The 23,528-nt window shown below is 38.7% G+C and overlaps 1 long non-coding RNA gene across 11 annotated transcripts in view; it reads left to right on the forward strand.

The window, feature by feature from the left end:
• The window catches only part of LOC147458667 (uncharacterized), a 96,752-nt gene that overhangs the window by 41,810 nt on the left and 31,414 nt on the right, over nt 1-23,528 (forward strand). The window contains exon 3 of one of the 11 annotated variants that reach the window (XR_015187786.1): nt 16,607-16,772. The exons of 8 other annotated variants lie outside the window; for them this stretch is intronic. This is a non-coding gene — a long non-coding RNA (uncharacterized LOC147458667). Of the gene's footprint in view, nt 1-8,473; nt 8,493-16,606; nt 16,773-19,553; nt 19,852-23,528 lie in introns of those variants that run through there. 2 more of the 11 variants (XR_015187788.1, XR_015187784.1) reach the window with 2 other exon arrangements.

The raw sequence follows: 23,528 nt of genomic DNA on the forward strand, positions 1-23,528 counted from the left end.
TTTTCAAAGCTCCACCAGGCAATTGTGGGCTAGCCTACGAGCTAACGACAAAGCTCCAAAAACATGGAAAACCCTAAGAGCTTCCATAATGAAGCAGTTTCTTACAAGCGATGCCAAAGACAAAGTTCTCATTGAATGGTGAAGCTTGAAGCTGTTTCCCTACAAGTCTATCCACAAGTATATGGTCAAGTTTTGGGATTTACATATCAAAGACACTGTCTACAAAAAGATAGACTTTTGTAGAATAAAAACAACGGCTTTTTGAAGGTATGGTCGAATATGTCAACTCTCAACGGCCTAGGATCATCTCTGCGGTCATACATCATAGTGTGGTCACTTCGCAAATCAAATTCCAACAAGAGGCTAAGAGGAATTTTAATGGAAATTAAAGAGCAAAATGAACCTAGAGAGAAGAATAATGCTCAAAATTCTTCCAAAGGCAACTCTAGCAACAACTATAAAGGTAAAGGAAAAGGAGTCTACAAAAGCAAGAATTGTCTTTCTCCCGAGGAGGTAGAGAGTTATTGCAAAGATAACGGTGCTTTAAGTGCGGGGAGCAAGGACATGCCTATCGTGCTTGCCCCCAAGGAAATGTGCACAATAAGCTGCCTAAAGCCTCTATGGTTGAAGCTCCAAAAGAGGATGCTCATTGCCAAGGATTTCTTCTTTCTTATTCTTGGGGAAATGTGTGAGAGCATGATGTCTTTATTTTGTTTCACCTTGGTTTGGCTCACAACTTCATATCCACGGAGTTGGCCACCAAGCTAGGCATACAAGTCCGCGAGATGGGAGATGCATTGAAAGCCGATATAGCTTTCAAGGGACAAGATGTCTCAATTACTCCCTCAATTGAAAAATTGAGGCTTCATGTCCAAAGCTATGTGGACAAAGAGGATTTCTTCATCTTCCCTCTCAAACATGAGGATGTTATTTTTGGGGCACCATGGTTCACTCACATGGTTGCCACTTTGAAGTTCCTTGAAAGGAGAATTTATTTCAAATATCGGAAAAAGGTCATGTACATAGATGCTAATGAGTTTAGGAACACTATATCCCTGGTAAATACGCTTGCTTTTGGTAAGTCAATGAAAATCTATACTTTGCATATATGATTTTTGTTAGAGAATCTGTAAACGATTCTAATGTTTTCACAATTAGCAATAAAGAGAATCAAGAGGAATTAGAGTCTAATTTCTTAAATGGATTCCAATATGTTTTCATTGATGACATCCCTAGTGAGCTATCTCAAAAATGAGGGGATGGTGACCATGCAATAGAGCTTCTACAGAAAGCTCATCGCCTAATAAAACTCCTTATCGAGTTTCACAAGCTCAACAAGAGGAGATCATAAGGCAAGTGCATGAATTGGTGGAAAAGGGGATGGTGAGGCCTATCTCCTCTCTATGATGTTCACTAGTACTTTTAGTGCAAAATAAAGACGACACATATCACAAGTGTCTCGACTATAGAGCACTAAATAAAATCACTATATTAAAAAAAAAAAAAAATTGTACCGCGTGTAGAAGATCTATTTGATAAGTTACAAGTTTTGGCCTTACAAATTCTCAAGCCGCATTCAAACTCATAATGGACAAAAATCTTCAAGCCACTCAAATTCTCTTGACGAGCGACACCTCCAGGTAATTTTTCAAGTTGTGAGAGAGAATAAGCTTTTCATTAATAATAAAAAAAGTGAATTTTTCCTACAAGAGATTCAATATCTAGGTCACATTATCTCTAAAGATGGCACCCATATGGTTCCAACAAAGTTAGAGGCAATAAAAGAATGGCCTAATATAAGGAATCTACAGGAGCTACGAAGCTTTATAGGTATGTGTGCATATTATAAACGCTTCATAGAAAAATTCTCGCTAATAGCAGACCCATTACATGAATGACTTGATGAAAAAGAACGTTAAGTATTAATGGACTGCAAAAGAGCAAGAAGCTTTTGAGAAGCTTAAGAAGAATCTTAATTTAACTTGTGCTTACACTACTAGATCTCTCAAATCCATTTGAGGTCCAATGTGATACTTGTGGTGATTGCCTTGGATCTATTTTGGTTCAAGAAGGGCATGCCATAGCATATGAGAGTCGAAGACTCAACTCCAATAAACAAGTATTTAGAAAATACGAAAAAGAGCTACTAGCCGTTCTATATGTCCTAAACACGTGGAAACACTAACTCTTGGGGACTCCATTCATCCTATGAATAGATCACAAAGTCTCAAGAAATTCATGATGTAACCAAGATCTCCGACAAACAATGAGATGGACAAATTTTCTTTCGCAATTTAAATTTCATATTACTCACATTGTTGGCAAGCACAATCAAGTGGCCGATGCACTTTCACGACACCCAATGATAAATGTGATGTCAATAGGAACTCACAATAATCTATCTTTTATGATAGATGAGTATGCTACGGACCGAGACTTTAAGTATGTAACTACAGCCTTCGCATTAGGAAACAAAAAGAACCATTCACCTTGGAGGATGACTATCTTATTAACGGCAATAGGCTATGTGTTACTTACCCATACAATAAGAAAGTCATGTATAAATCCCATGCTTCTCTTTATAAGGGGCAAAGAGAGATTCCACAATCTACTCTTCCAGGAGTAGAAATGTATTTCTGCTGGCCTACCATGAAAAGTAAACATACAAGAGTATGTTCCAGAATGCGTGGTATGCCAAAAGTCAAAATTTGACTGAGGGAAGCACCTTGGAGTGTTTCAGTTGATAGGCTTAGCAAGAAAACATACTCTACGCCTGTCAAAAAGACTATTAAGGCACATCAAACGATAACCCTCTTGAGATCTCAAATTTTTAAGTATCATGGCAAGATCCATAGTGTCGGACAGTGATCCTAGAATGACCAATAATTTTTGGAAGGGTCTCTTTGAGAATTTAAGAATTATATTAAATTTCTCTTTCAGCTTATCATCCACAAACGGATGACCAAAGTGAAATAACTAAACTAACGATTCTTGATCTACTAAAAGCCTATTTCATGGAAGTAAGTCAATGTTCTCAATGAGAGAAGTAACTACCTCTTATAGAGTATGTGTAAAATGACATTGTGCATACTTCTAGGGAAAAAACACCTTTCGAGGTTAAAGAGAAAAGATCCAAAAGTCCCTTACTACTTAAAGTACATGGGAAGATCTTTGCTGCTGATGAATACATCCGAGACTTACAAGAATCTTTTCCAAAGATTAAAGAGGTTATATATATCTCATAGCAAAGGAAAAAAGGCATGCTGCTAATAAGCACAGAAGAGCCTTACCCTCTAAGGAAAAAATAATTGGGTCTTACTAAGTTTCTTAAGGCTCGTCTAAAACATACTATGGGAAAGAACTCTATGGGCCACCAAGAGTATTATGCTAAACTAGCAAAAAGTTACTATGGTCCTTTTTAAATTCTTAAGTCAATCAATGAGATGTCTTATCAATTAAAGTTACCCAACCATTGGCTCATGCACAATGTTTTCCATGGGAGCCTACTTAAGCCTTACAAAAGAGCGCCACCATAAGAAGCAATAGTTGTTGCGGTCCCTCCAAAAACCGAAGATCAAGAAGAGGTACTCAATCTGAGTCCATCCTACGATATGAAAACAAGGTATTAAGAAATGGTAAGGTTATCAAATAATATCTTATAAAGTTTAAGATATATTCGTTTAAAGATGCTAGATGGATGCAAGGAACCTAGCTTAAGGATAATATGAACCTTGTCAATACTTACAATGATGCCTTAGAGTAAGTTTATGAAAATTTATTTTTATTTTTGTCTTATAAGACTCTCTCTTTCTTTTATTGTGCACAAAATTTAAGAAGTATGCATGCTTAGGATCATGTTTGTGGTAACGTCTCCCAAACACCAAGTAGAACTTGTCACTTTACTTTAGAAGTATGATATGGACTAAAGAGAATACATGCTTGCGGTAGTTAAGTCTCCCGAGCACCAAATGGATTAGTCATCCATTTTGGAATGATGTCATAAGATAAAAAGAGATCCTTTGCCCGCAAAGGAACATGAACTAATGACTAGTCGAGGACTACCTTATAGTCGAGGACGACTATGATTTCAAGAAAGAGGTAATGTCATAAAATATAATAGCTAAATTTACCAAACGATTTTCTCATATTAAAATGATCATTTAATATGGGAAGATAAAAGGGGAACAAGAGTTAAGATATAGATATGTGCTTCTAGGCCTATCTCAACAGGGGACTTAAAGGAGAGATGGTTGCATCTCAATAGGGGTCCAAAAAGAGATGGTTTACCAAAGAGAAATGTGCAATAAGTGCTTCTAGACTTACCTCAGTAGGGACCAAGAGGAGATATGGTTACATTTCAATAGGTATCCAAAAGGAGATAGTCTATCAAAGAGCAACGTGCATCTAATGGAGCTTAAAAGACCATAGGGTTAGCTTCATTAAAGCATCCAAAGTTTAATGTTAAATGTCCTCAGACATAGGATCATTAGATACTTTAGACCTTAGGCAAGCTAGACATGTGCTTGAGGTGCTTGAGCTAACTAAGGTGCTTGAGGTGCTTGTCATGCTTAATGACTAAGGTGCTTGAGGTGCTCGTTGTGCTTGCTGGCTAAGGTGCTTGAGGTGCTTACCATGTTTGATGACTAAGCTGCTTGTCGTGCTTGATGATTAAGGTGCTTGAGATGCTTGTCTTGCTTGATGACTAAGGTGCTTGCTTGAGGTGCTTATCGTGCATAATAATTAAGCTGCTTGAGGTGCTCAAGTGAAATATTAGCCCTAAAGGTAGGGGCATGAGAGCGCGCGCGCGCACACACACACACACACACACACACACACAGTAATACAAGCCCAATACTCAAGAGGCATTAAGGGCACACGCCAGGCCCATAGTATTATTATCCTCATAATGTTTTTGAATCCTATTGGATGACCTATAGGAAGGTCCAATGAGAATTTAGACTCAATTAAATAATTAAGATCTTTTTCTCAAAGAGGGAAAGGAGGATACTTGTCCAAATGCTATAATCAAATAATTAAGATATTTTTCTCAAAAGAGGGGAAAGGAGGATACTTGTCCAAATTTTATACCCCTTGCTTGTTACGACTAGAGCCATTCATTGGCTAGTCCACGGCTTGAGGCAATAGGCTTGTAACAAGAGGAAAGTAGCAAAATCGAATCCTCTCTCTTTCTTATAAACTCCACAAGACACACACACACACACACACACACTCGCCCATTGTGTGTTGTGCACACAAGTCATCTCCTTCTCCAAGCTTGAGAAGTGGAGAGATGGAATGCAAATCCAACCAAGATTTATGCTCAAAGGAATGCTTATCAATCTCTCCATCTTCATTATTACTATGCTAAGATATGCTCTAAGAGTGATAACAAGTGAGGATACTACTTCTTTCTCTTAGAGATACATCTTCTTGTCTTCATCTTCCTCACTCCCTACTAGCTCTCTCCACCTTTGAAGGTGTTTGAGGTCTTGGGACTGCGGCGGTCGGAGACAAGTTCTTATTTATTTCAAGTAGATTATTGTTGTTTTAAGCGTAAGTTTGGTGCATGAAGCTTTCCATCTTCATGACACCAAAGTGGTCTTAAGGAACACAAAGATTGTATTGTACCAAGTCTCTCTTCATCATGGGGGAACCTATGATACAAAAGCTTATTGGAGGGGGGATTGGCTCCAAGTAAGTCCAGTCCTCAATTGTTGTCAATTTCTCTATTTCTCTCTCTTTTGCAAGCTATTGCTTATGTCATGTTAATTAGGAATGTGTAAATTGTTGCTATCTCCAACCTAGCGCTCTCTCTTATCTTCATTAGGCCCTTCTTAATGAAATTCTCACCATGGCTAATCTATTTCCGCTACACTCAAAGTTATTAGCATTATTCTGTTACAATTGGCGCCTTTGCCTACGATGAGATCTTTTATGATGGGAAAAGACTTCGTGTTACTTGATAATCCATCTTAGGAGACACTAGACAACTTTGAGGATGAAGATAAAATTTGGCTTTGACGGTTTCTCTTTCTTTGGTTTGATATTGAGCACTTTTTTTTGCTTGACACACCATGCTTTTTAGAGATGGGAGAGCTTCATGATCGGCTTCTTTGACTATCACAGTCCTGATCGTCTCATTTCCCTTTGAAGAGCTTTTCCCATTTGCTTTGTTTTGTTTGATGGAGAATTTTTCATTTTTCACGTTTTCGTTTTTGCATTTCTTTAATTTGAGAAGGTGCTCTTGGATCTACCGATTCTCCTATTGATAGTTTGCTATTATAGCACTTTCTTACTCCACTAGTAACAATAATTACTCCCAACAATCATGTACTTAAGCAATGTCTATAATCACTAGATGAGTAGGGGTCAGGATCAAGCCAAAGCTTTGATTCCATTGTAAGGGCTCTGTATATGTATATATACATACATATATATATATATATATATATATATATATATATATATATATATTACAAACAAAAGGAGAGAATAGAGAGAGGATGAGGAATGGATATGGGCAACCTCTCTCTAAAGGGAATGAATTTATGCTCAATCCAAGTACCTTAGGATTGAACTCAATTAGAATTAACCCAAGAGTCAATTTAAGTAACTCACAATCGTAATTTATGCAAGATATCATATGGCATGTGTACACATGCATAAACATAAACCAATCAAAAGAGAAAATATGTCTAATATTTACACACGCACGCGCGCACACACACACACACACACACATACACATGCATAAACATAAGCCAATCAAAAGAGAAAATATGTCTAATATTTACACACGCACGCGCACGCACACGCGCGCGCGCACACACACACACACACACACACACACACAGAGGAGCCCATTCTAAAGAGAAGGTAGTAGGGCATCTTCTACACTGCATCCATGGTGAATCTTAAACTTACAAATGCCCTGATAAGTAAGTCTTTTTAGGCTTGCCACTTGTCAAAATTGTCAAATTGGTCAAAGGGCTTTAAAAGGACACTTGTTGTAAAGCTTACAGAAGTTGGGACACTTATCCACTCTTTTACATAATTCAAAGGATACATATTGCAAAGATTTTCAAAGCTGGGATACTTCTTCAACTTTTTTGACATGTGGTTGGACACTTATGACAAGGCTCCTCTTTTCTCCTTTGTTCTTCAAGCCACTTCACCTATAAATACAATCCTTTCCCATCACTTGAGCATGATACCTCTTGCTTAATTTTCTACTCGACATCATTCGAAGAGGCCTTCACACCATCCATACCGTTTCCCACCATGTCTCCCTTCCCTCCATCTTGAAGGAACCCATTCCCTCTCTTTACCTTGTTATTTTTACTGCAGTCAACCCGAGAACATTCAAAAAGGGATCATGGACCAGGAAACTAGAGGAAATGTTATAACAAATTGTTGAATTGCCAAGAAAGAGTTAAGAAGCTGGAGATTTGGTGCTCAAAGTGCAGCTCAAAATATCATAGATCTCATGAGTGTTCACAATGTACCCATTGCAAGGCCTATGGACATGTCTAGAATAATTGTGGCATCAGAATTGATCACTTCAAAAAGGGGAAGGATATGTCAATGATTGCATTAACAAAACCTGAGGCAACAAAAGCAGATGGAGCCAATGGGTCCAAGGACAATGAGACCAGCACACAAGTACTGGTAGGGGTAGGTACTAGGGACGTACTAGTCAAGGTAGGGTTAGAGGAGACTTTGCAAAACGGAGCCTGAATCCCTTTTCTTGAATTTGAAGTTCTTCCCTTGCATGGCATTTTTTAGAGGGACTAAAAGCTCTATTTTTGTAGCATTTCTCTGCACTTTGAAGCTTTCCATAGCCATATCTACTTTGGGGGAGCCTCTTTTCATCATCATTTCTATATATACGAAGCTATTTTTCACCAAAACTGTTCATTATATTGTTGGATTCTTTTTCAACACCTTTCTTGCAATTTAGCCATCCCTCTTCGATGATCATGTAGAAGCTCTCTCCTCAACCTATATCGACAATGAAAGAGTTTCATTTCAATCATTCAACGACTTCCGTAAGGAAGGGTTGATTGAATCAACTCTAGTAGAGGCATTCTTGTTCTACGTGCTTGCGAAGATTGTGGCTCTTGTTTGGAAGGCAATTGCATGTCTCGGGGAGGTCTATATGTATAAATTTTGTATATCGCGTGCGTTCTAGGACTATTTTTAAAAATCCATATTTGTGAATTTTTTACAAATAAAATACAACCTATTTTTATTCAATCTGTAATTTTTTTTGTCAATTCCATTTTATGGGACCCATCTGTATGTAAAAATGTGAGAAAAAATGAAATTAAATAATCCCTTCTGCTACACTCACGTGAGTCACATAATTATTAAGCGCTATGACCGGTTGATATTGTGATAATTCTTTTCATTGCATATGCCCTATCAACTACCTCATTTTTGTGCTAATTTTTTTTATTAATGCTTGTTTTAGTGCTAGGCTTCATTATGGCTGAGTCTGCCCTTGATCTTGGAGACATGACAGAAACTCAGTATGCTGAACTTTGTGTTGATGTATACTCATGTGTGTGTGTGTGTGTGTGTGTGTGTGTGTTGTTTGTAGGCGTATGTTAGTACCTAGTTCTACACCTACTATTGGGCACTGACGACATTACTGGGGATGTCGTGGTATTTAGTCAATACTATGCATGATGGAGCTGATGGTTATATTGTCTTGTGGGTGACTACCATGGGTCTTTACCTTGAACTTTCGTTTAAGGGTGAATCTGGGCTTATCTTGGATTCATCTATGTATATTTTTTAGTCGTATAGCGGACATGCAAAATTCACATTGTGAAGTTTTTGTCCGAGTTACAACCAATAGATATTGTGCTAATTCTTTCCATCTTTTGTGGTACGTATGCCCTATCAACTACCTCATTTTTGTGCTAATATTTCCGATTTGATGCTTGTTTTATTGCTAGGCTTCATTATGACTAAGTCTGCCCTTGATCTTCGGAGTCAAGAGAGAAACACAATACACTGAACTTTGTGTTGATGTATGCTCATGTGTGTCAGTGTGGTGTTTGGGAGCATATGTTAGTACCTAGTTCTACACCCACTATTGGGCACTGATGACATTAGTGGGATGTCGTGGTATTTAGTCAATACTATGCATGATGGAGTTGATGGTTACATTGTCTCGTTGGGTGACTATCATGGGCCTTTACCTTGCACTTTCCTTTAAGGGTGAATTTGGGCTTCTCTTGGATTCATCTAGGTATAAAAATTATGAAGTGACCCCCCTGAGTTGCAAGTAAGTGTAGGACAATGTGGGCACTTTAGAAAGTAGATGTATACTTGTGTGTGTGTGTGTGTGTGTGTGTGTGTGTGTGTGGTGTTTGGGAGCATATGTTAGTACCTAGTTCTACACCCACTATTGGGCATTGATGACGTTAGTGGGGTCCTCGTGGTATTTAGTCAATACTATGCATGATGGATCTGATGATTATATTGTCTCATGGGTGACTACGATGGATCTTTACCTTGCGCTTTCCTTCAAGGGTGAATCTAGGCTTATCGTGGATTCATCTAGGTATAGAAATTATTAAGTGACCCCCTCGAGTTTCAAGTAAGTGTAGGACAATGTGGGCACTTCAGAAAGTAGATAAAAGGAACAAGAGGCTTGGTGGAGAATCGACATCGACATTCACTTGTTTGCAATGCTGAATTTTTCACATGCATGCAAGTTTGGCATTGTATTGCTCATGATACTATGTACAATTTTCCCATAAATAAAGAAACATCTGATAGAGGGGTCATAGGTTTTGGCTCATTGTGTGACTTGTTTCATTTTGTCTATGTCTTTGAACTATACAAGTGTGTGTCCTCTTAACCCAATAACACCCTTGATGAATGAAATGGGAAAGAGTGAATATGTGATCATGAGTAGAGAAGACTTGTGTGAATTAGGCTTGTCTCTGAGGATACAAGCCCTCTGTCTTCATGAGTTGAGCTCGTCTCCTTAAATCTTGTGCAAGGTTTTGCCAATCATGATAGTCATGTAGGTGCATCAATCAAAATTTTCTTAGACTTGTGGATGGGCACAATGCTTTGCATAGTCCACTATGGTGGAACCATACATAAAATGCAGTATGTAATCGGTATGTAAGGTACACAATCTTGCATGGATTGAGGTTTAAGGTACGTAAAAATACACATTATTGATAAAAAATAATAATTTAATAATTAGAGAAAAATAGGAATTTTGTAATAAAAACTTAAAAACATATAAACTATCACCTTATAGCTGATTAGACAGATCTACCTACCTAGAATATCAATCAAGTGGATTTTCACTTGTGACTTGTACACTAACAATTGCAAAATACCCATTACCACTTCAAACACAATAATTATGACTTTTATGATGATAAAATCTTGAATTAAAATACCACAAAGTGAAAATTGGTGAATGCTCATTGCCAAAACTACACTGTAAACCTTAATCAAGACTTGTTGATTATAATTTTTTCTCCGAACTAAAGTCGGCTTCAAACTCCAGTAAAAGGAATGGAAAAAACCTTGCTCCACCTAACAAAACTCATATGGACAATCAGGCTTGAGGAGGGAAAAAAAAAAAACAAAACAAAAGACAAAAAAACGATAGGGATCATACTTATACAGTATCGATCCGTACTATATGACGTACCATATGGATGGGACTCGTAAAAATTATAGGTGCATGGTAAAATTTCCATGCGTAGTCATGCCATCAAGGTTCCTTGATGGGGTTGGGTGGAACGAGGCTTTCGTAGCTTGCGCCATGCTATGGTGAGTCTCTACTCATGAGTAACTGGAATAGATTTCGATCCAGAGCTTTCTCCAATTCCCACCTTTTATAGAAGATTAGGGTCCCCATCTCTCTATGGGCTTGTTGGCAGTCCATGATCTCATTTAATGTATTGTGTGTGGGAACTCACCTATATATATATATATATATATATATATATATATTTGTTGAGACATAATTATCCATTTATATAAGTGATGGTGCCATTTGGTTTGTGTCATTTATCTGAGTGTTGTGATAGTAAAGGTTGGAAAGATGGACGGAATCTAGATAATGAGTATTTCTAGAGGTGATGAGGGGCCTTAACTAGTAGATGTCATTACATACAGAGGTGTAGACATCTAAGATCTACATGTATATATATATATATATTTGTTGAGACATAATTATCCATTTATATAAGTGATGGTGCCATTTGGTTTGTGTCATTTATCTGAGTGTTGTGATAGTAAAGGTTGGAAAGATGAACGGAATCTAGATAATGAGTATTTCTAGAGGTGATGAGGGGCCTTAACTAGTAGATGTCATTACATACAGAGGTGTAGACATCTAAGATCTACATGCTACAGGTGGTTTGTATGTAGGACCTAGTGTGGTTTCAAAAGTGTGAATTATGTGTAATGTGCATTAATGGATAGTGGCGATGTAACTGGATTGTAGGTTGTAATTGATCAATAATGGATAGTACGCAATTGACCAATTTCTACACTTCTTACATTGCATGTTTTATTCAATGTATACTTTTTCCACTACTGGTGGGTAGTCTATGTTTTCACCAATGGATTGGGTAGGAGCCATTGCTAAAGAGGTGTGGTTTGGTGCAAATACCTGGTGCATTATCCCTAATGTTGACTTGAATTTCCTCTCCTTTACTGTATCTCTTGTTATCACCCATTGTTGGATTCTCTATTCTCTTCCAACCAAAGGGGGTAGGAGATATGTTGGAGGGGTGTACGCTTGGTTCGTCACCAAGGTCTGTAGGCTGGATTGATCCTCCTCCACACCACAATTGCACTCTCATTGCATATGTTTATATATGTAGTCATTTTCTTGAGCTTCTTATTTTACATTACTGTTCGTCACCTTATTTATCCTTTATATGATGTTTTTAAACACACTTAAAAGATTTTCATATATGAGATACATGATTTAAGGGGCTAATATGTAGATGATCCTTTTTACGCTTGACAATTACATTTTTATATGAGAAGATCTACTCTCGAGGGGGTCACTATATATAGATTGTGTAATCGCATGCATTCAAGGACTATTTTTAAAACTCCTTATCTATAATTTTTTGGCAAATAAAATGCACCTTTTTCTTATCAAATTTGTAAAATTTTTTCCAATTTCATTTTATGATACCCTTCTATATGTGAAAATATGAAAAAAATAAAGATAAATAACCCCTTCTGTTGCACTCACGTGATAGCCACATACTTATTAAGTGACCCTCCCGAAGATCTACTTAAACGAGAGATCACAAGGTTTTTTAAATATGGTCCTTGTTTCTATGTCAATTTTATGAACTTGATGGTGTGGAGTTTCTAAAGTTTTCAAACACCCTTAAAAGATTTTTATACATCATATATGATATATATAGTTTAAGGGGATACGCAAATGATCTTTTTACTCTTGTTAGTTCATTTTCACGTAAGTAGATCTACTTGAATGAAAGATCAAGGTGGAAGAATTTCTAAGGCATGTTTTGTGATCTTTATCACACTAGAAACCTTGGCTATCAAATCTTTTTAGACCTAAGGAACCTTTGAACTGCTTTGGGTTCGACACGTATTGGTGATAACCATCACGAAGAGACCATGCCAAATCACAATTCTTTCCAAACTTTTTCTCTTTCATTAAATTTAGTATTGTTTGTGAAAGTGTAGATCTTCTTGACTTTAGAAGTTTATTCATGTAAATTAATATTGCTTTTGCTGGTAAATTGTGTGGTTTCATTTCTTGTATACATTATAGCATTCTTGCTCTACTATGCTTCTCTAAGGTGTAATCAAAAGAAAATTGTTTCTTTCAGGTAGCCCAATTTTAAATCTTTTTTCCTCTTCAGATAATTTCCTTCATAATAGCGATCTTACATAGTTCTAGAATTTTTTTGATAATGTTTTATTTTTCAAGAAGTGAATATTGCTTTATGTGGCAACATTTCAATTGACTACCAGCTTGAACATGCATGCTTAAGTTTTGATTGAAATTATTTTTTGTTTTATGGGTATTTTTTGAATACTATTGAAAATAGATGTTTTTACTTTTTTTTCTTGTATTACTTTGGATATTATTGAGAATATAATTTTGGGTTATGAAGTTATTTTGTCGTTATATATGTGAATATAAATTTTATTCTTGTGTTATTTTTAAAATACATTCAATTAGTGAGTGATTAACCCTTAACAAAAAAAAACTTAGTAAACTTTTTTTATTACTATATTTGAGCTTTAAATTAATAAAATTTACTTTCATTCAAAAGTTATACATTTATTGTTTATTTTTTGACTATTACTTACACATTTCAACATATATATTGTAATATACCTCTTGTAAAATCATCAAGCACCACTTTTCAAAAGTCTCTTTGGAATGATTGAGAGTGATTTTTACTCTTGTACTGTTTTTACATAAATAGCCTTGAGCCTTAAAGCACATGCATATGGCTATGGCTTGAATATAAGGCCTTTGGAAGCTTATGTTCACCTTATCATGTTCTTTATGATTAAAGGTTATTCAAGTGAAAATTGTATGAGATTATTAAACAAATACTCTATTCTAATGAGACTTGGATTTGGAATTTTGGAGATTGATGATTGCGAGAGGTCGTCAGCGTGAGTATATTATAATTCATTAGTTTTACACATTAATACATATGAGATTCGTTGTTTGAATGATTGGTTCTTTTTTATTATTTGTGATTAGGTATATTGAAAGTGGGCTATGGAGTCTTTTAGACAAGGGTTAATCATTTACTAGTTGCATTTATACAGACATGGATATGTGTTCTTCTTTGTGTTTGAGCATGTTTAGTGGGGCTTGTAGTTTGTATTCATTTTATTAGGAGACAAAATACGTTTATCATCTAATGTAGCACATGTTCCATTTTAGTAACTTGGATATCTCCTTGTTATGTGAAACACACACACATATATATATATATATAGTGTGTCTACGCGTACACACACACATGTATGTATGTATGCATGTATGTGAGTACATGCATGTATGTTATGTTTTTTATATTTAAGTTACATTTCTTTTTTATACGACGAGAAATAAGTAGTCCTACATTTCGTGATTGAGATCTCGAAGGGCAATCTCTCTCTCTCTCTCTCTCTCTCTCTCTCTCACATGGGGTGCTCTAGAGGGGATCTAGGGACTAAATCGAACGGTACAACGTTGGCTTCATCTCTGTTGCCAAATTATCAGGTAAATTTGGGGTAAAGTAGATTGAACTATTGAGTAAACTAGGGCGTACATAGGGTAAATGGATTAATGGTGTGATGGTAAGGCTTTCTCATGGGGACCATGAGGTCCAAGTTTCAGCCCCATGCAATGCAAGTGTGTTGAAGTAGGTGGCAAGCACTCACCAGAGAGAAGCATACAACGGTATCGCTTATTCAATGCTTTTGTGCCTCACCTTTTCTTTTCTTTCTGGTATTGTCTTGTTAATTTTCCATGTTTGGGTTGTTCTTAATGGTGGATCTCATGTTGTGTCAACATGTATGCTCTACATAGCTTAAATAATTTCTTTATTTAGTACACATTTTTCACATAAATTGTAGTTATGATTGATTCATGTGCATCTGTCCATGTGCACAACACACACGTGCTCCTTACATTACCTTTTTTTGGAGACAAATAATGCATCCAATGGTTCAACGTTATTTTAATTGCAATATTGCCAATAGAATATTACACACAGGATAGGTAATTGATTTTTTTTTTTCACGAGTACTATGGGAAAGTGAGCTCCTTCTTTGTTTTTTTTTCTTTTTGCAAAACTCACAATTGTGAGTGGATAGTATTAAGAACATCAGAAATATACAGCAACCTCGAGCTCAGACCGAGCCTCGGGGGTCACGGGATTGCACTTTATCTGCTTTTGGCAGATAAAACCACTACCACCCCAAGGCTTTCCCTATTACAAGATGTTATGCATTGTTCTAGACCAGTCCTCTGAGGCTTGTTTACCTCCGATCATGTGTATCGTCACTGTGCTCTTTTGTATGATTTCACAAAAGCTTGCCACAACCATATCCCCCCTCAACTGCACAGCAGTTCCTTGCTTGCCAAATATGGTGCAACAAGTAGTACCTGATTATTTGAGTGCAGACAAGAAGAGCAGGACTTCCCAACCTGTTACTACCAAAGAACAGATCATTCTTGAAGAACTTAATTTTCCATGTACTTTGAATCCACTTGCATATTTTCCCATCCATGCCTTTGATTGCCTGGCATCCCATGAAAAGGTGGGCTAGGTCTTCACTAGCTATTATGCACCCCGAGCAACGATTAGACCCGATGCCTCTTCTTTTTTAAGTCTCCTTACTATTTGAATGGAACACTTTTGTTGCATATAGGTTTTGTAGAAATGTCTATTTGGAATTTGGCTCATTTTAGTAATCCTTCCATCGGTCGTTTCAAGTGAGAGGCCCAAGTTCCAACACATCTCTTCACCAAACGTGTGTGCTGCTATGACTTTGTTGAGGGCCACCAGAATAAGAGCATTCAATCATTTAATGAAAGGGAAGTATGAATGGGTTAAGTGTCCGTTAAGTCTAAAGTCTAATCTACTTATGAAACGAATGGCCTACATTGTGATGAATCCTAGGAAAGTAATGAAATGTCTGTATTATATCTATTGTCACGAAAAATAAATTGCTCGGGCAATTCGAATCTTGAATTAAGATACCTGTGACAATGTCCATAGTGCCATCCGTCATTGACAAATATATTGTGCAAACCATTGAGAAAATTTGTTGTTCAACGTAGTCTCTTAAGAAAGTATAGTTAAGTCCCAGCTCCTTCCATCATCTCATACATAGCTTCCACCTTGTGTAAGAAAAGGCAATCGACCTATTGTGACATGCCATATGGTATTCCAAAATTAGCATCTTAGACATTTTCAAAGGGCTGACGTGTTAGGGCATCTCAAGACACTTGATCTTCCTGACATGGTAGTGAGCCAAAAATCATGGCCTAGATCTTGACTCAAAACCTGGGGAAGTATCCGTACATGTTGACACGATACAATACTGATGTGGTAGTGTTTTTTGACAAGTTTTGGAAAGAGTTGATGTTTTTCTAGGGCTTCTTGCTTTTGTATTATTGGCTTTATATGTGATCCTTGAGAGTTAGTTTAGTTAGATTGAGTGTGCATGGTTGCATTCGAGAGTAGAACTGCACCATTGCGTGCCTCCTGTCTATCGTGGGGTGTTCTCTCTTTCAAGTGCTTTACCGTTTTGATTGAAGTGATTATGTCTCTTTGCGAGTGGCTGATGGCAGTGGTATTTGAGATCAAAACAATTTTTCTTCCGAGAGAAATCCATTCTACAGCTGCAACAATCAATTGTTGCAGATGAAGCATTTTACGTAAATTGTTGTTTGAAGAAGCAGCATTTTATAGAAATTTCTTTTGAAGAAGCTGCTTTTACAAAAGTTTCTTTTTGAGAAAGTTGTTTTTTTAAGAAATCTTCTCTTTTGAAGATATTAGAAGAAAGTGTTGTTTGGAGGGAGGTGCCTTTAGGGAGATTGTGCTTTTTGCAGACATTGCTTTAGTTGGAGAAGCCAAAAACGGGAATGAATATGTTGAGGGAAAAGCATTTGCAAAATCGATACGGACTATTAACACCAAATTGAGAAAATCAATACAAAAGATAGTGAATTGGCAAAGTTGTTTGTCTCACATTTTTTTTGATTATATATGGGATGTCTAAGTCTATTACTTTAGATGAGGACTTCAAATATACCGTTACTTGGGAGAGTAGTGTGTGAATATGTGGCCAAGAAGCATATGCTCAAATTGTTTCATCCGTAGATTGATGAGAAGTCACAAACAACCACCTTTGTGTGGTATCGATTTGTTGAAGTGCCATATTTCTGATAACACTATTGTCTAAAAAAAGTATTTGCCAATAACACCATTGATAATTCTACGAGGAAGGCACCATCAGAGATTGTCAAGGGTGGCAAAAATGTTGGTGCACCAAGGACAAGATTTTCTAGAGAGAGCATTTCGTACAAGCACTAGAGAAGGTCTTGCATGCTGACAAGTATCGACGTAAGTTTGCAGTTGAAGAGGAATGATTAGGTGCTTCTTCATTTTGAGAAGGCACGCCTTAGAGAGAGGAAGGGTACGGAAAGGCTTTTCCCAAAGCTAAGTATGCGATGTCTTCGCCCTTGTAGGTTTTGGAAAAGATCAACAATGTGACCTTTAGACTGAGATTTTGAAATACATAGTAGATGTACAATGCTTTTTATGTGAGTTTCGAATGAGATGGTCATGTTCAGACAAATATTCCAGAGTGGTTGTTGGAGTTAGTTGCCATCAGACTTAAGGACTTCAAATCAGACTACAGAATATTGGAAGACAGAACTAAAAATGGGAATGAAATGTCACTGGAAGCATGTACTGGAATTGGTATTGTATTACTCAGAGACTGTACAAAGTACACTGGAAGTAGTACTGGAAAAGCTTCAACATTATCCAATGGCTCAAGATATCATAGTACAAGGCTTGGGTTAAGTCTAGATAATAGCAAGAGATCTACTCCAGGACATAGAGATACCGAGAGTCAAAGAGAGCGAAAGAGATCCAAAATAAAATAGTGGGTCCTATTTATAGTCCCTCGGATTGGTGTCTAATTGAATGTGTATTGCCATTTACTATTGGTAAATATCTGGTTACTGCCTCTAGAAGCTTCCGGCGCAGTTTTCGGCGAGCCGCTTACTAAGAGTTGTTCCCGCCTTCTATATTTCTGCTCCCCTTTCTTGAATTTTGGTATAATACCAAAATTTTCAAAAAGTGTTAGTGTCAAAGGTAGCTTCACTGCTTCCTTTTATATCTTGTACTTGTGCATCAAGCCCTCCTATGTGAGCATATGACTCCAATGTGAAATCCTGTCAGCATAGGACTCCAAAGTGAAGTCCTCCAATGTCAGCATAGTAGTTCATTCTGAGATCCTGTCAGCATAGGACTCCAGTGTGAAATCTTATCAGCATAGGACTCCAGAGTAAAGCCTTCCCATGTCATCATAGGACTCGAGTGTTGTGCCCATGCCAAAACACTTCAGTGGTTTAATCAGTGTCTGGCGAGCGGACCTTCATGTGAAGGATTCATGGGCATTGAGATTTGCATTGTCTTTCTGAATTAATCTGAGTATGGCTTCTTGCTCCAACTGCTCCTTCCGAGCTATCTTCATTTCTACTTCATAGGGCGTTAGTGGATTCCATGTCTTGGTGTCAGCATCATATAGAGTACGTTTGCCCTTTGTCAGCCTAGCCCTGGCTAGATTATGGCAATAGGATGGAGTGCGCATCCATCCTTGAGGCAATGGCTGGTTACATTTGACGTGTGCTTCAAACAAAATCTCTGCCATTTCTTTGAACTAGGGTTTAGAGCTTGCCTTATATTTAAGTCCTTTTTCGGGATCTTAGAGGCCTCGATTGTTAGCTGAAGAAGCTAGTTTGTGATCTTAAATAGCCTTCTGATCTGAAATTTCTATCGACCCATTAAGAGTTGAAATATTTGTAGATCCGCAATCAGCTTAGTTGCCACAGTCTTCTTCAGTGCGTCCTTCAATACTTAATTCCATGCCTGCCACTCCAAGGAAGCTCCTCATACCGGACCTTGATCCCATTTGCTATCTGAACATACCTTTGCTAGTTTGCATGCTGAGTGTGAGGTGGGTAAAGCGATGGAAAGAAGCAAGGAAACACAGCTTCAGTGGTTGTAATAGCATATAAGAGCGTTGGAGAATTAGGTACAAATTTCAAGAAATTCATTATCATCCGATTCTCTTGCTGTATCATTTTTTTGAAAATCCACACTAGATGATATAAAATTTTCAAGTGCATTTCTTGCTTATTGGGAGTCATCTGGGGCTTAAGCCCTCGACTGCTCGTTGCATTATTCTCTTACAGAGTTTTGACCCTTCGATCCAGAATTTCCCTTGCATTTTGCATTAGGATGAGCATCTCTTTAATCTGCACCCTGATATCCTTCATACATTGGTACGTTGGTCTGGTGCTCAATAACAACTCTACCTGTATTCCTAGAGGCTGAAGGTCCACCATTGTTAAGTATTTGTCGGCTGGGTATACCACTTTATCATCATTTTTTAAGCGCCATATTGGAACCCTATCTAGTACTTGGACACAAATCGGATGTGGTGGAAGTTGACATACTGTTTGTTCATTTGTTCATGATAACTGGCCAGTTTCCAACCTGCCACCATATGTTTGGCTCCTATAGAAAGCATCTGAAATCTTTCCAGATTTGAGTAAATTGTGTCATTGTCCAAGTATTGTTGAATATGAAGATGCTTATGTCTTCTTAAGCTCTTATTCAAGGCTACTAGTTCAGTTGAGTATTAAAAACTATCAGACTCTACTTCAGTGATAATGGCTTTGCCTTTGCTATCTTTATGCTGACATTGTGCTATCAGTTGCCCCGTTTGCTAATTTGGTGGATTCGGTTGTTGAGTCTCTCTAGGAGGTGGTGGTTGATAAGCCATATGCCCGTTCTTGGGCCTAATCTGAGGATGATGCTCCAGTCGGTGTTGCCCCACCTCCAGTTGTCCCTGCGTTATGTTTACCTTGATTATCATCGTCATCGTCCTCCCTCTGCTGCTTCTGCTGGGCTTCATTCTAATTATTATCATCTCATTTCTCATCCTCATCCTCCTCCTCTTGTTTCTTCTAATTTTCTAAATACTTTGTAAGTGCTACATTTACCAGAGCTGTAATGAATGCGATGATGTTTTCCAGGTCAGTCATTTAAGGTTAGATCGCCATCCTTATTGGTTATCTATGCCACTGAGTGATAAATGTATTTTTTCATTATGGCATCTTTTGTCAAGTGATGCTTTTGGTACAATTTTTTGTAATCAGCTCTTTTTTCTTTAGCAGCGTCTAGAATCAATCAGCATTTTGCTGAAGCTGTTCATTTCTTGCTGCGTAACTTCTTTCTCCTACAACACGTGTTTATATCTCTTAATTTTTCAACCTTATTCTGAAGAACTTGCAGTTCTCTATCATGGTTCTGCTATTGAATTTGTAATGTGAGAAGTTCTTGAGTCCATTGAGCTTTATTTGTCCGAGCTTGATCCAATGACTTTTTCATCATCCTCAACTCTTTTTGTAATTTTTTGATGTCCGCACTGGACCCAGATGCTTGTGCTTCATCATTTGGTCGATGGAGTTAACTATGGTGTTCCATCCAGACTGTATGGCTGCTGCACATCCCTGAGTCACTGTCTCTAGAGCAGTGTGGTTTGACTCGTAGACTGTCATGGAAAATGCATAGGTTAGAGCAGCTCTGTCAGGTTTCCTTATTACGAGCCTTCCTTTGAGTGGTGGTGTGTAGAGTCTTTGGAGCCTGTCCGGCTTAATGATTGGCAACTCGCTATGTCCAGGCTCCGGTCCACTACCTGTTACCTCCTCAGGCCGTTTGGCACTGGTTTGAGCTCTCTCTACACTAGCATTATTTGTGTTGTCCTCTTTTCCATGCGCTTGTTTGTTGATGCTCACTAGCCTTGCTTTGTGATGTATCCAATGTAGTCTTCTGAGTGCTTTCTGGCTTGTGGACTCTTCCTTTAGACATCTTCAATAGGTCACCTGTTTTCTGTTTCTTGGTGGATGACCCTGCTTCAACTTGAGTGACCTGTCTCTTTGTCCAAGCTTGTTGCACTGTTTCTTTGCCTTTGCTTGCTATTGGCTTTGTGGCGGTATCCTTTGTGCCTGTTTTATTTGCCCCTCCAGTCTCAATCTCCTCTCAGAAGATTCCATTGTGATGTTGGTGGCTCTGTCTTTGGTTACTCTACCCCAGATTGCTAGTACATTCATGGGTATTGGGGCCAGATCTGCCCAGTACACAAAATGCTAGATATACTAGGCCTTGAACAAGTTTTTGGACTGGGCCTTGGCAATCTACTACACCACACTAGTATATAGAAATTGGCTTAGGTTGATGTTGGGTTTTGGGTTCTAAACTTTAGTTAGTACCATGGCAAAGAGTTTCATTGAAAGATAGGTGGGATTGTTCTTCAAGCTGATAATCTCTGATATGAACTTGTACATAGCAATACACTCCAATGTTGCAACCGAGATTCCCTTAGCAACATCCTTCCACTTCTTTCTTTCTTGCTCATCTTCCTTTAATAATTTATTGACCTCATCTGTTGTGGTTGGCGTATACTTTTGTGCATTTGGAAGTCTGAACGCATGGGCTACCTCACCAGGTGTTAGCTCCGTGTTCTGCCGTTTACTACTGCTATGTTCTTATCAGCTTGATACGTGCTCATCAAATGCTACGTGATGCTTGCTACCTCTAAACCCCACAGTTTTAATAGGTCCTCTCTCTCTCTCTCTCTCTCTCTCTCTCTCTCTCTCTCTCTCTCTCTCTCTCTCTCTCTCTCTCTCTCTCTCTCTCTCTCTCTCTCTCTCTCTTGAAAAACGTATTTGACGATTTTGATGTGTGGGACCATTCCTAAAGCTTCTACTACTCGGGGTTTTAGACGCTCTGCTTTTGCTATCATGGTGTCTAATGTCTCTTGCATGTGCTGTGAGGTGGACTTCCTTCCCATGCACGACTCAAACGAGCAAGTGTGGGTGGAAAAGGATTTACTTGTGGTGGTCGTGAACGACCCATAGAGCAAGTAGCGAGGTGTGTCGAGTAGCACGCCTGCGACTGTCGAATGTGTTTGATGCTGTTGTAAACTCGAAATAGGTTTTGCAGGTTGCGAAGAAACTGGTACAAGAGGTTGTGTGTAAAATGGAGATGGACAGATCCTTCGCATAGTTATACGCACTCGTGCCATGAATGCTCCATCCACTCTTTGCCCACCTTTGTGCACTGTTTGTGATGCGTCGTACATGCATTCGCCCAGTTGCTTCACTATTACTGACAACATTCTCTTTGAGATTCTTTCATTCATTTTTATCATTGATCATTATTTGATACTGACTTCCTTTGTGTACGGAACTTGATGTGGACTCGCCATTACCTAATAGACATATCCTTTGAATGAATAATTCACATGTTATCAAATAACAATCATACAATGTGAGGTGGTGTCCTAGCAAGAAGGTATTATCTTAATATTTGACTCATTCATATTTGCATGCAGCAATTACCATAAGAATAAAGAATATTAGTGTGGTAATTGATCACAAGTTGAGCACAATCTACAACCATGATAGGTCGAGGGAACAATTTTGAGGGAGCACAATTGTGAAACTACCATGGCACTACGTGACACGGCCCGCAAGTGGGGTGGAGTGAGGGGATCAATGAGGGAGAACTGAGAGCCCGAATCTCGAGGTAAACATGGCCCCCCAAAAATGAAGGGCGCCCTTGTGGAACCTGGCTCGAACCCACGATGCAATGTCCCAACGACTTTTGACATGTGTGCCAACCACCAAGATGACACACGCGTGTTTGAAAAGTGGCGCCCTGGTTTGATCTTTGGACTGGCCCCTTGTCCAAGTGTAGTGAGTGTCGAAGTCTAGTTTTTAAGGCCATCTAATGGTCGTGGGGTCCCTCGGATCTGTGCCCGAATTGCGCACCCTAGATCCCCTTACCCCCCATCCATGTTATTTAGTCATGAGGGGGGGGGGAGCAAAACATATTCACATGATTTTTGCCTAGAGCGTATAAAGGGGAGAATCTTGGAATTTGATTATTTCATGATCTATACTAGTATAATGGGGGGAGGGATTCCGGCCCTCCCCCACTACACGTGGTAGTAGCTCCTTCAATCGGCCAGCTCCGGAGGTGTGCGCACTGCAACCGGGCCGCTGTGTGTGTGTGTGTGTGTGTGTGTGTGTGTGTGTGTGTGTGTGTGTGTGTGTGTGTGTGTGTGAGAGAGAGAGAGAGAGAGAGAGAGAGAGAGAGAGAGAGAGAGAGAGTCCTTCAACCGGCCAGCTCCGGAGGTGTGATCACTGTAACCGGGCTGCCTGGAGAGAGAGAGAATTTCTTCTGCGTCGCGTTTCAATTCGACCTCATCCCTTCCCCAACTTTCTTCTGCACTTTGGGCGTGCGGCGTTTTAATTCGAACCCCCCCTCCCCCCCCCCCCCCCAAACCCCAAAACACACACACACACACACACATTCCAAGCGCATGCACACGCGCGCGCGCGCGAGAGAGAGAGAGAGAGAGAGAGAGAGAGAGAGAGAGAGAGAGAGAGAGAGAGAGAGAGAGAGAGAGAGAGAGAGAGAGTCCACCTTGTTGGGCTCAGTCAGAGGCAGCCATAACTCAAGCAGGGAAAGGTGGGATTTGAGTTGGAGGTGAAGATGACAGAGCAAGGCGCAGGGTGTGCTTCACGTTGCTCACAGGCCGCCATGCATGTCGCATGAGAGAGAGAGAGAGAGATAGATAGATAGATAGATAGATAGATAGATTTTATTATCGTCCTCGGAGGTCAAATATGACCTATGGGACCTTCTCTCTCTCTCTCTCTCTCTCTC

Source organism: Adiantum capillus-veneris, chromosome 4, assembly GCF_014529385.1.
Source record: "Adiantum capillus-veneris isolate H3 chromosome 4, ASM1452938v2, whole genome shotgun sequence".
NCBI classification, from domain to species: domain Eukaryota; kingdom Viridiplantae; phylum Streptophyta; class Polypodiopsida; order Polypodiales; family Pteridaceae; genus Adiantum; species Adiantum capillus-veneris.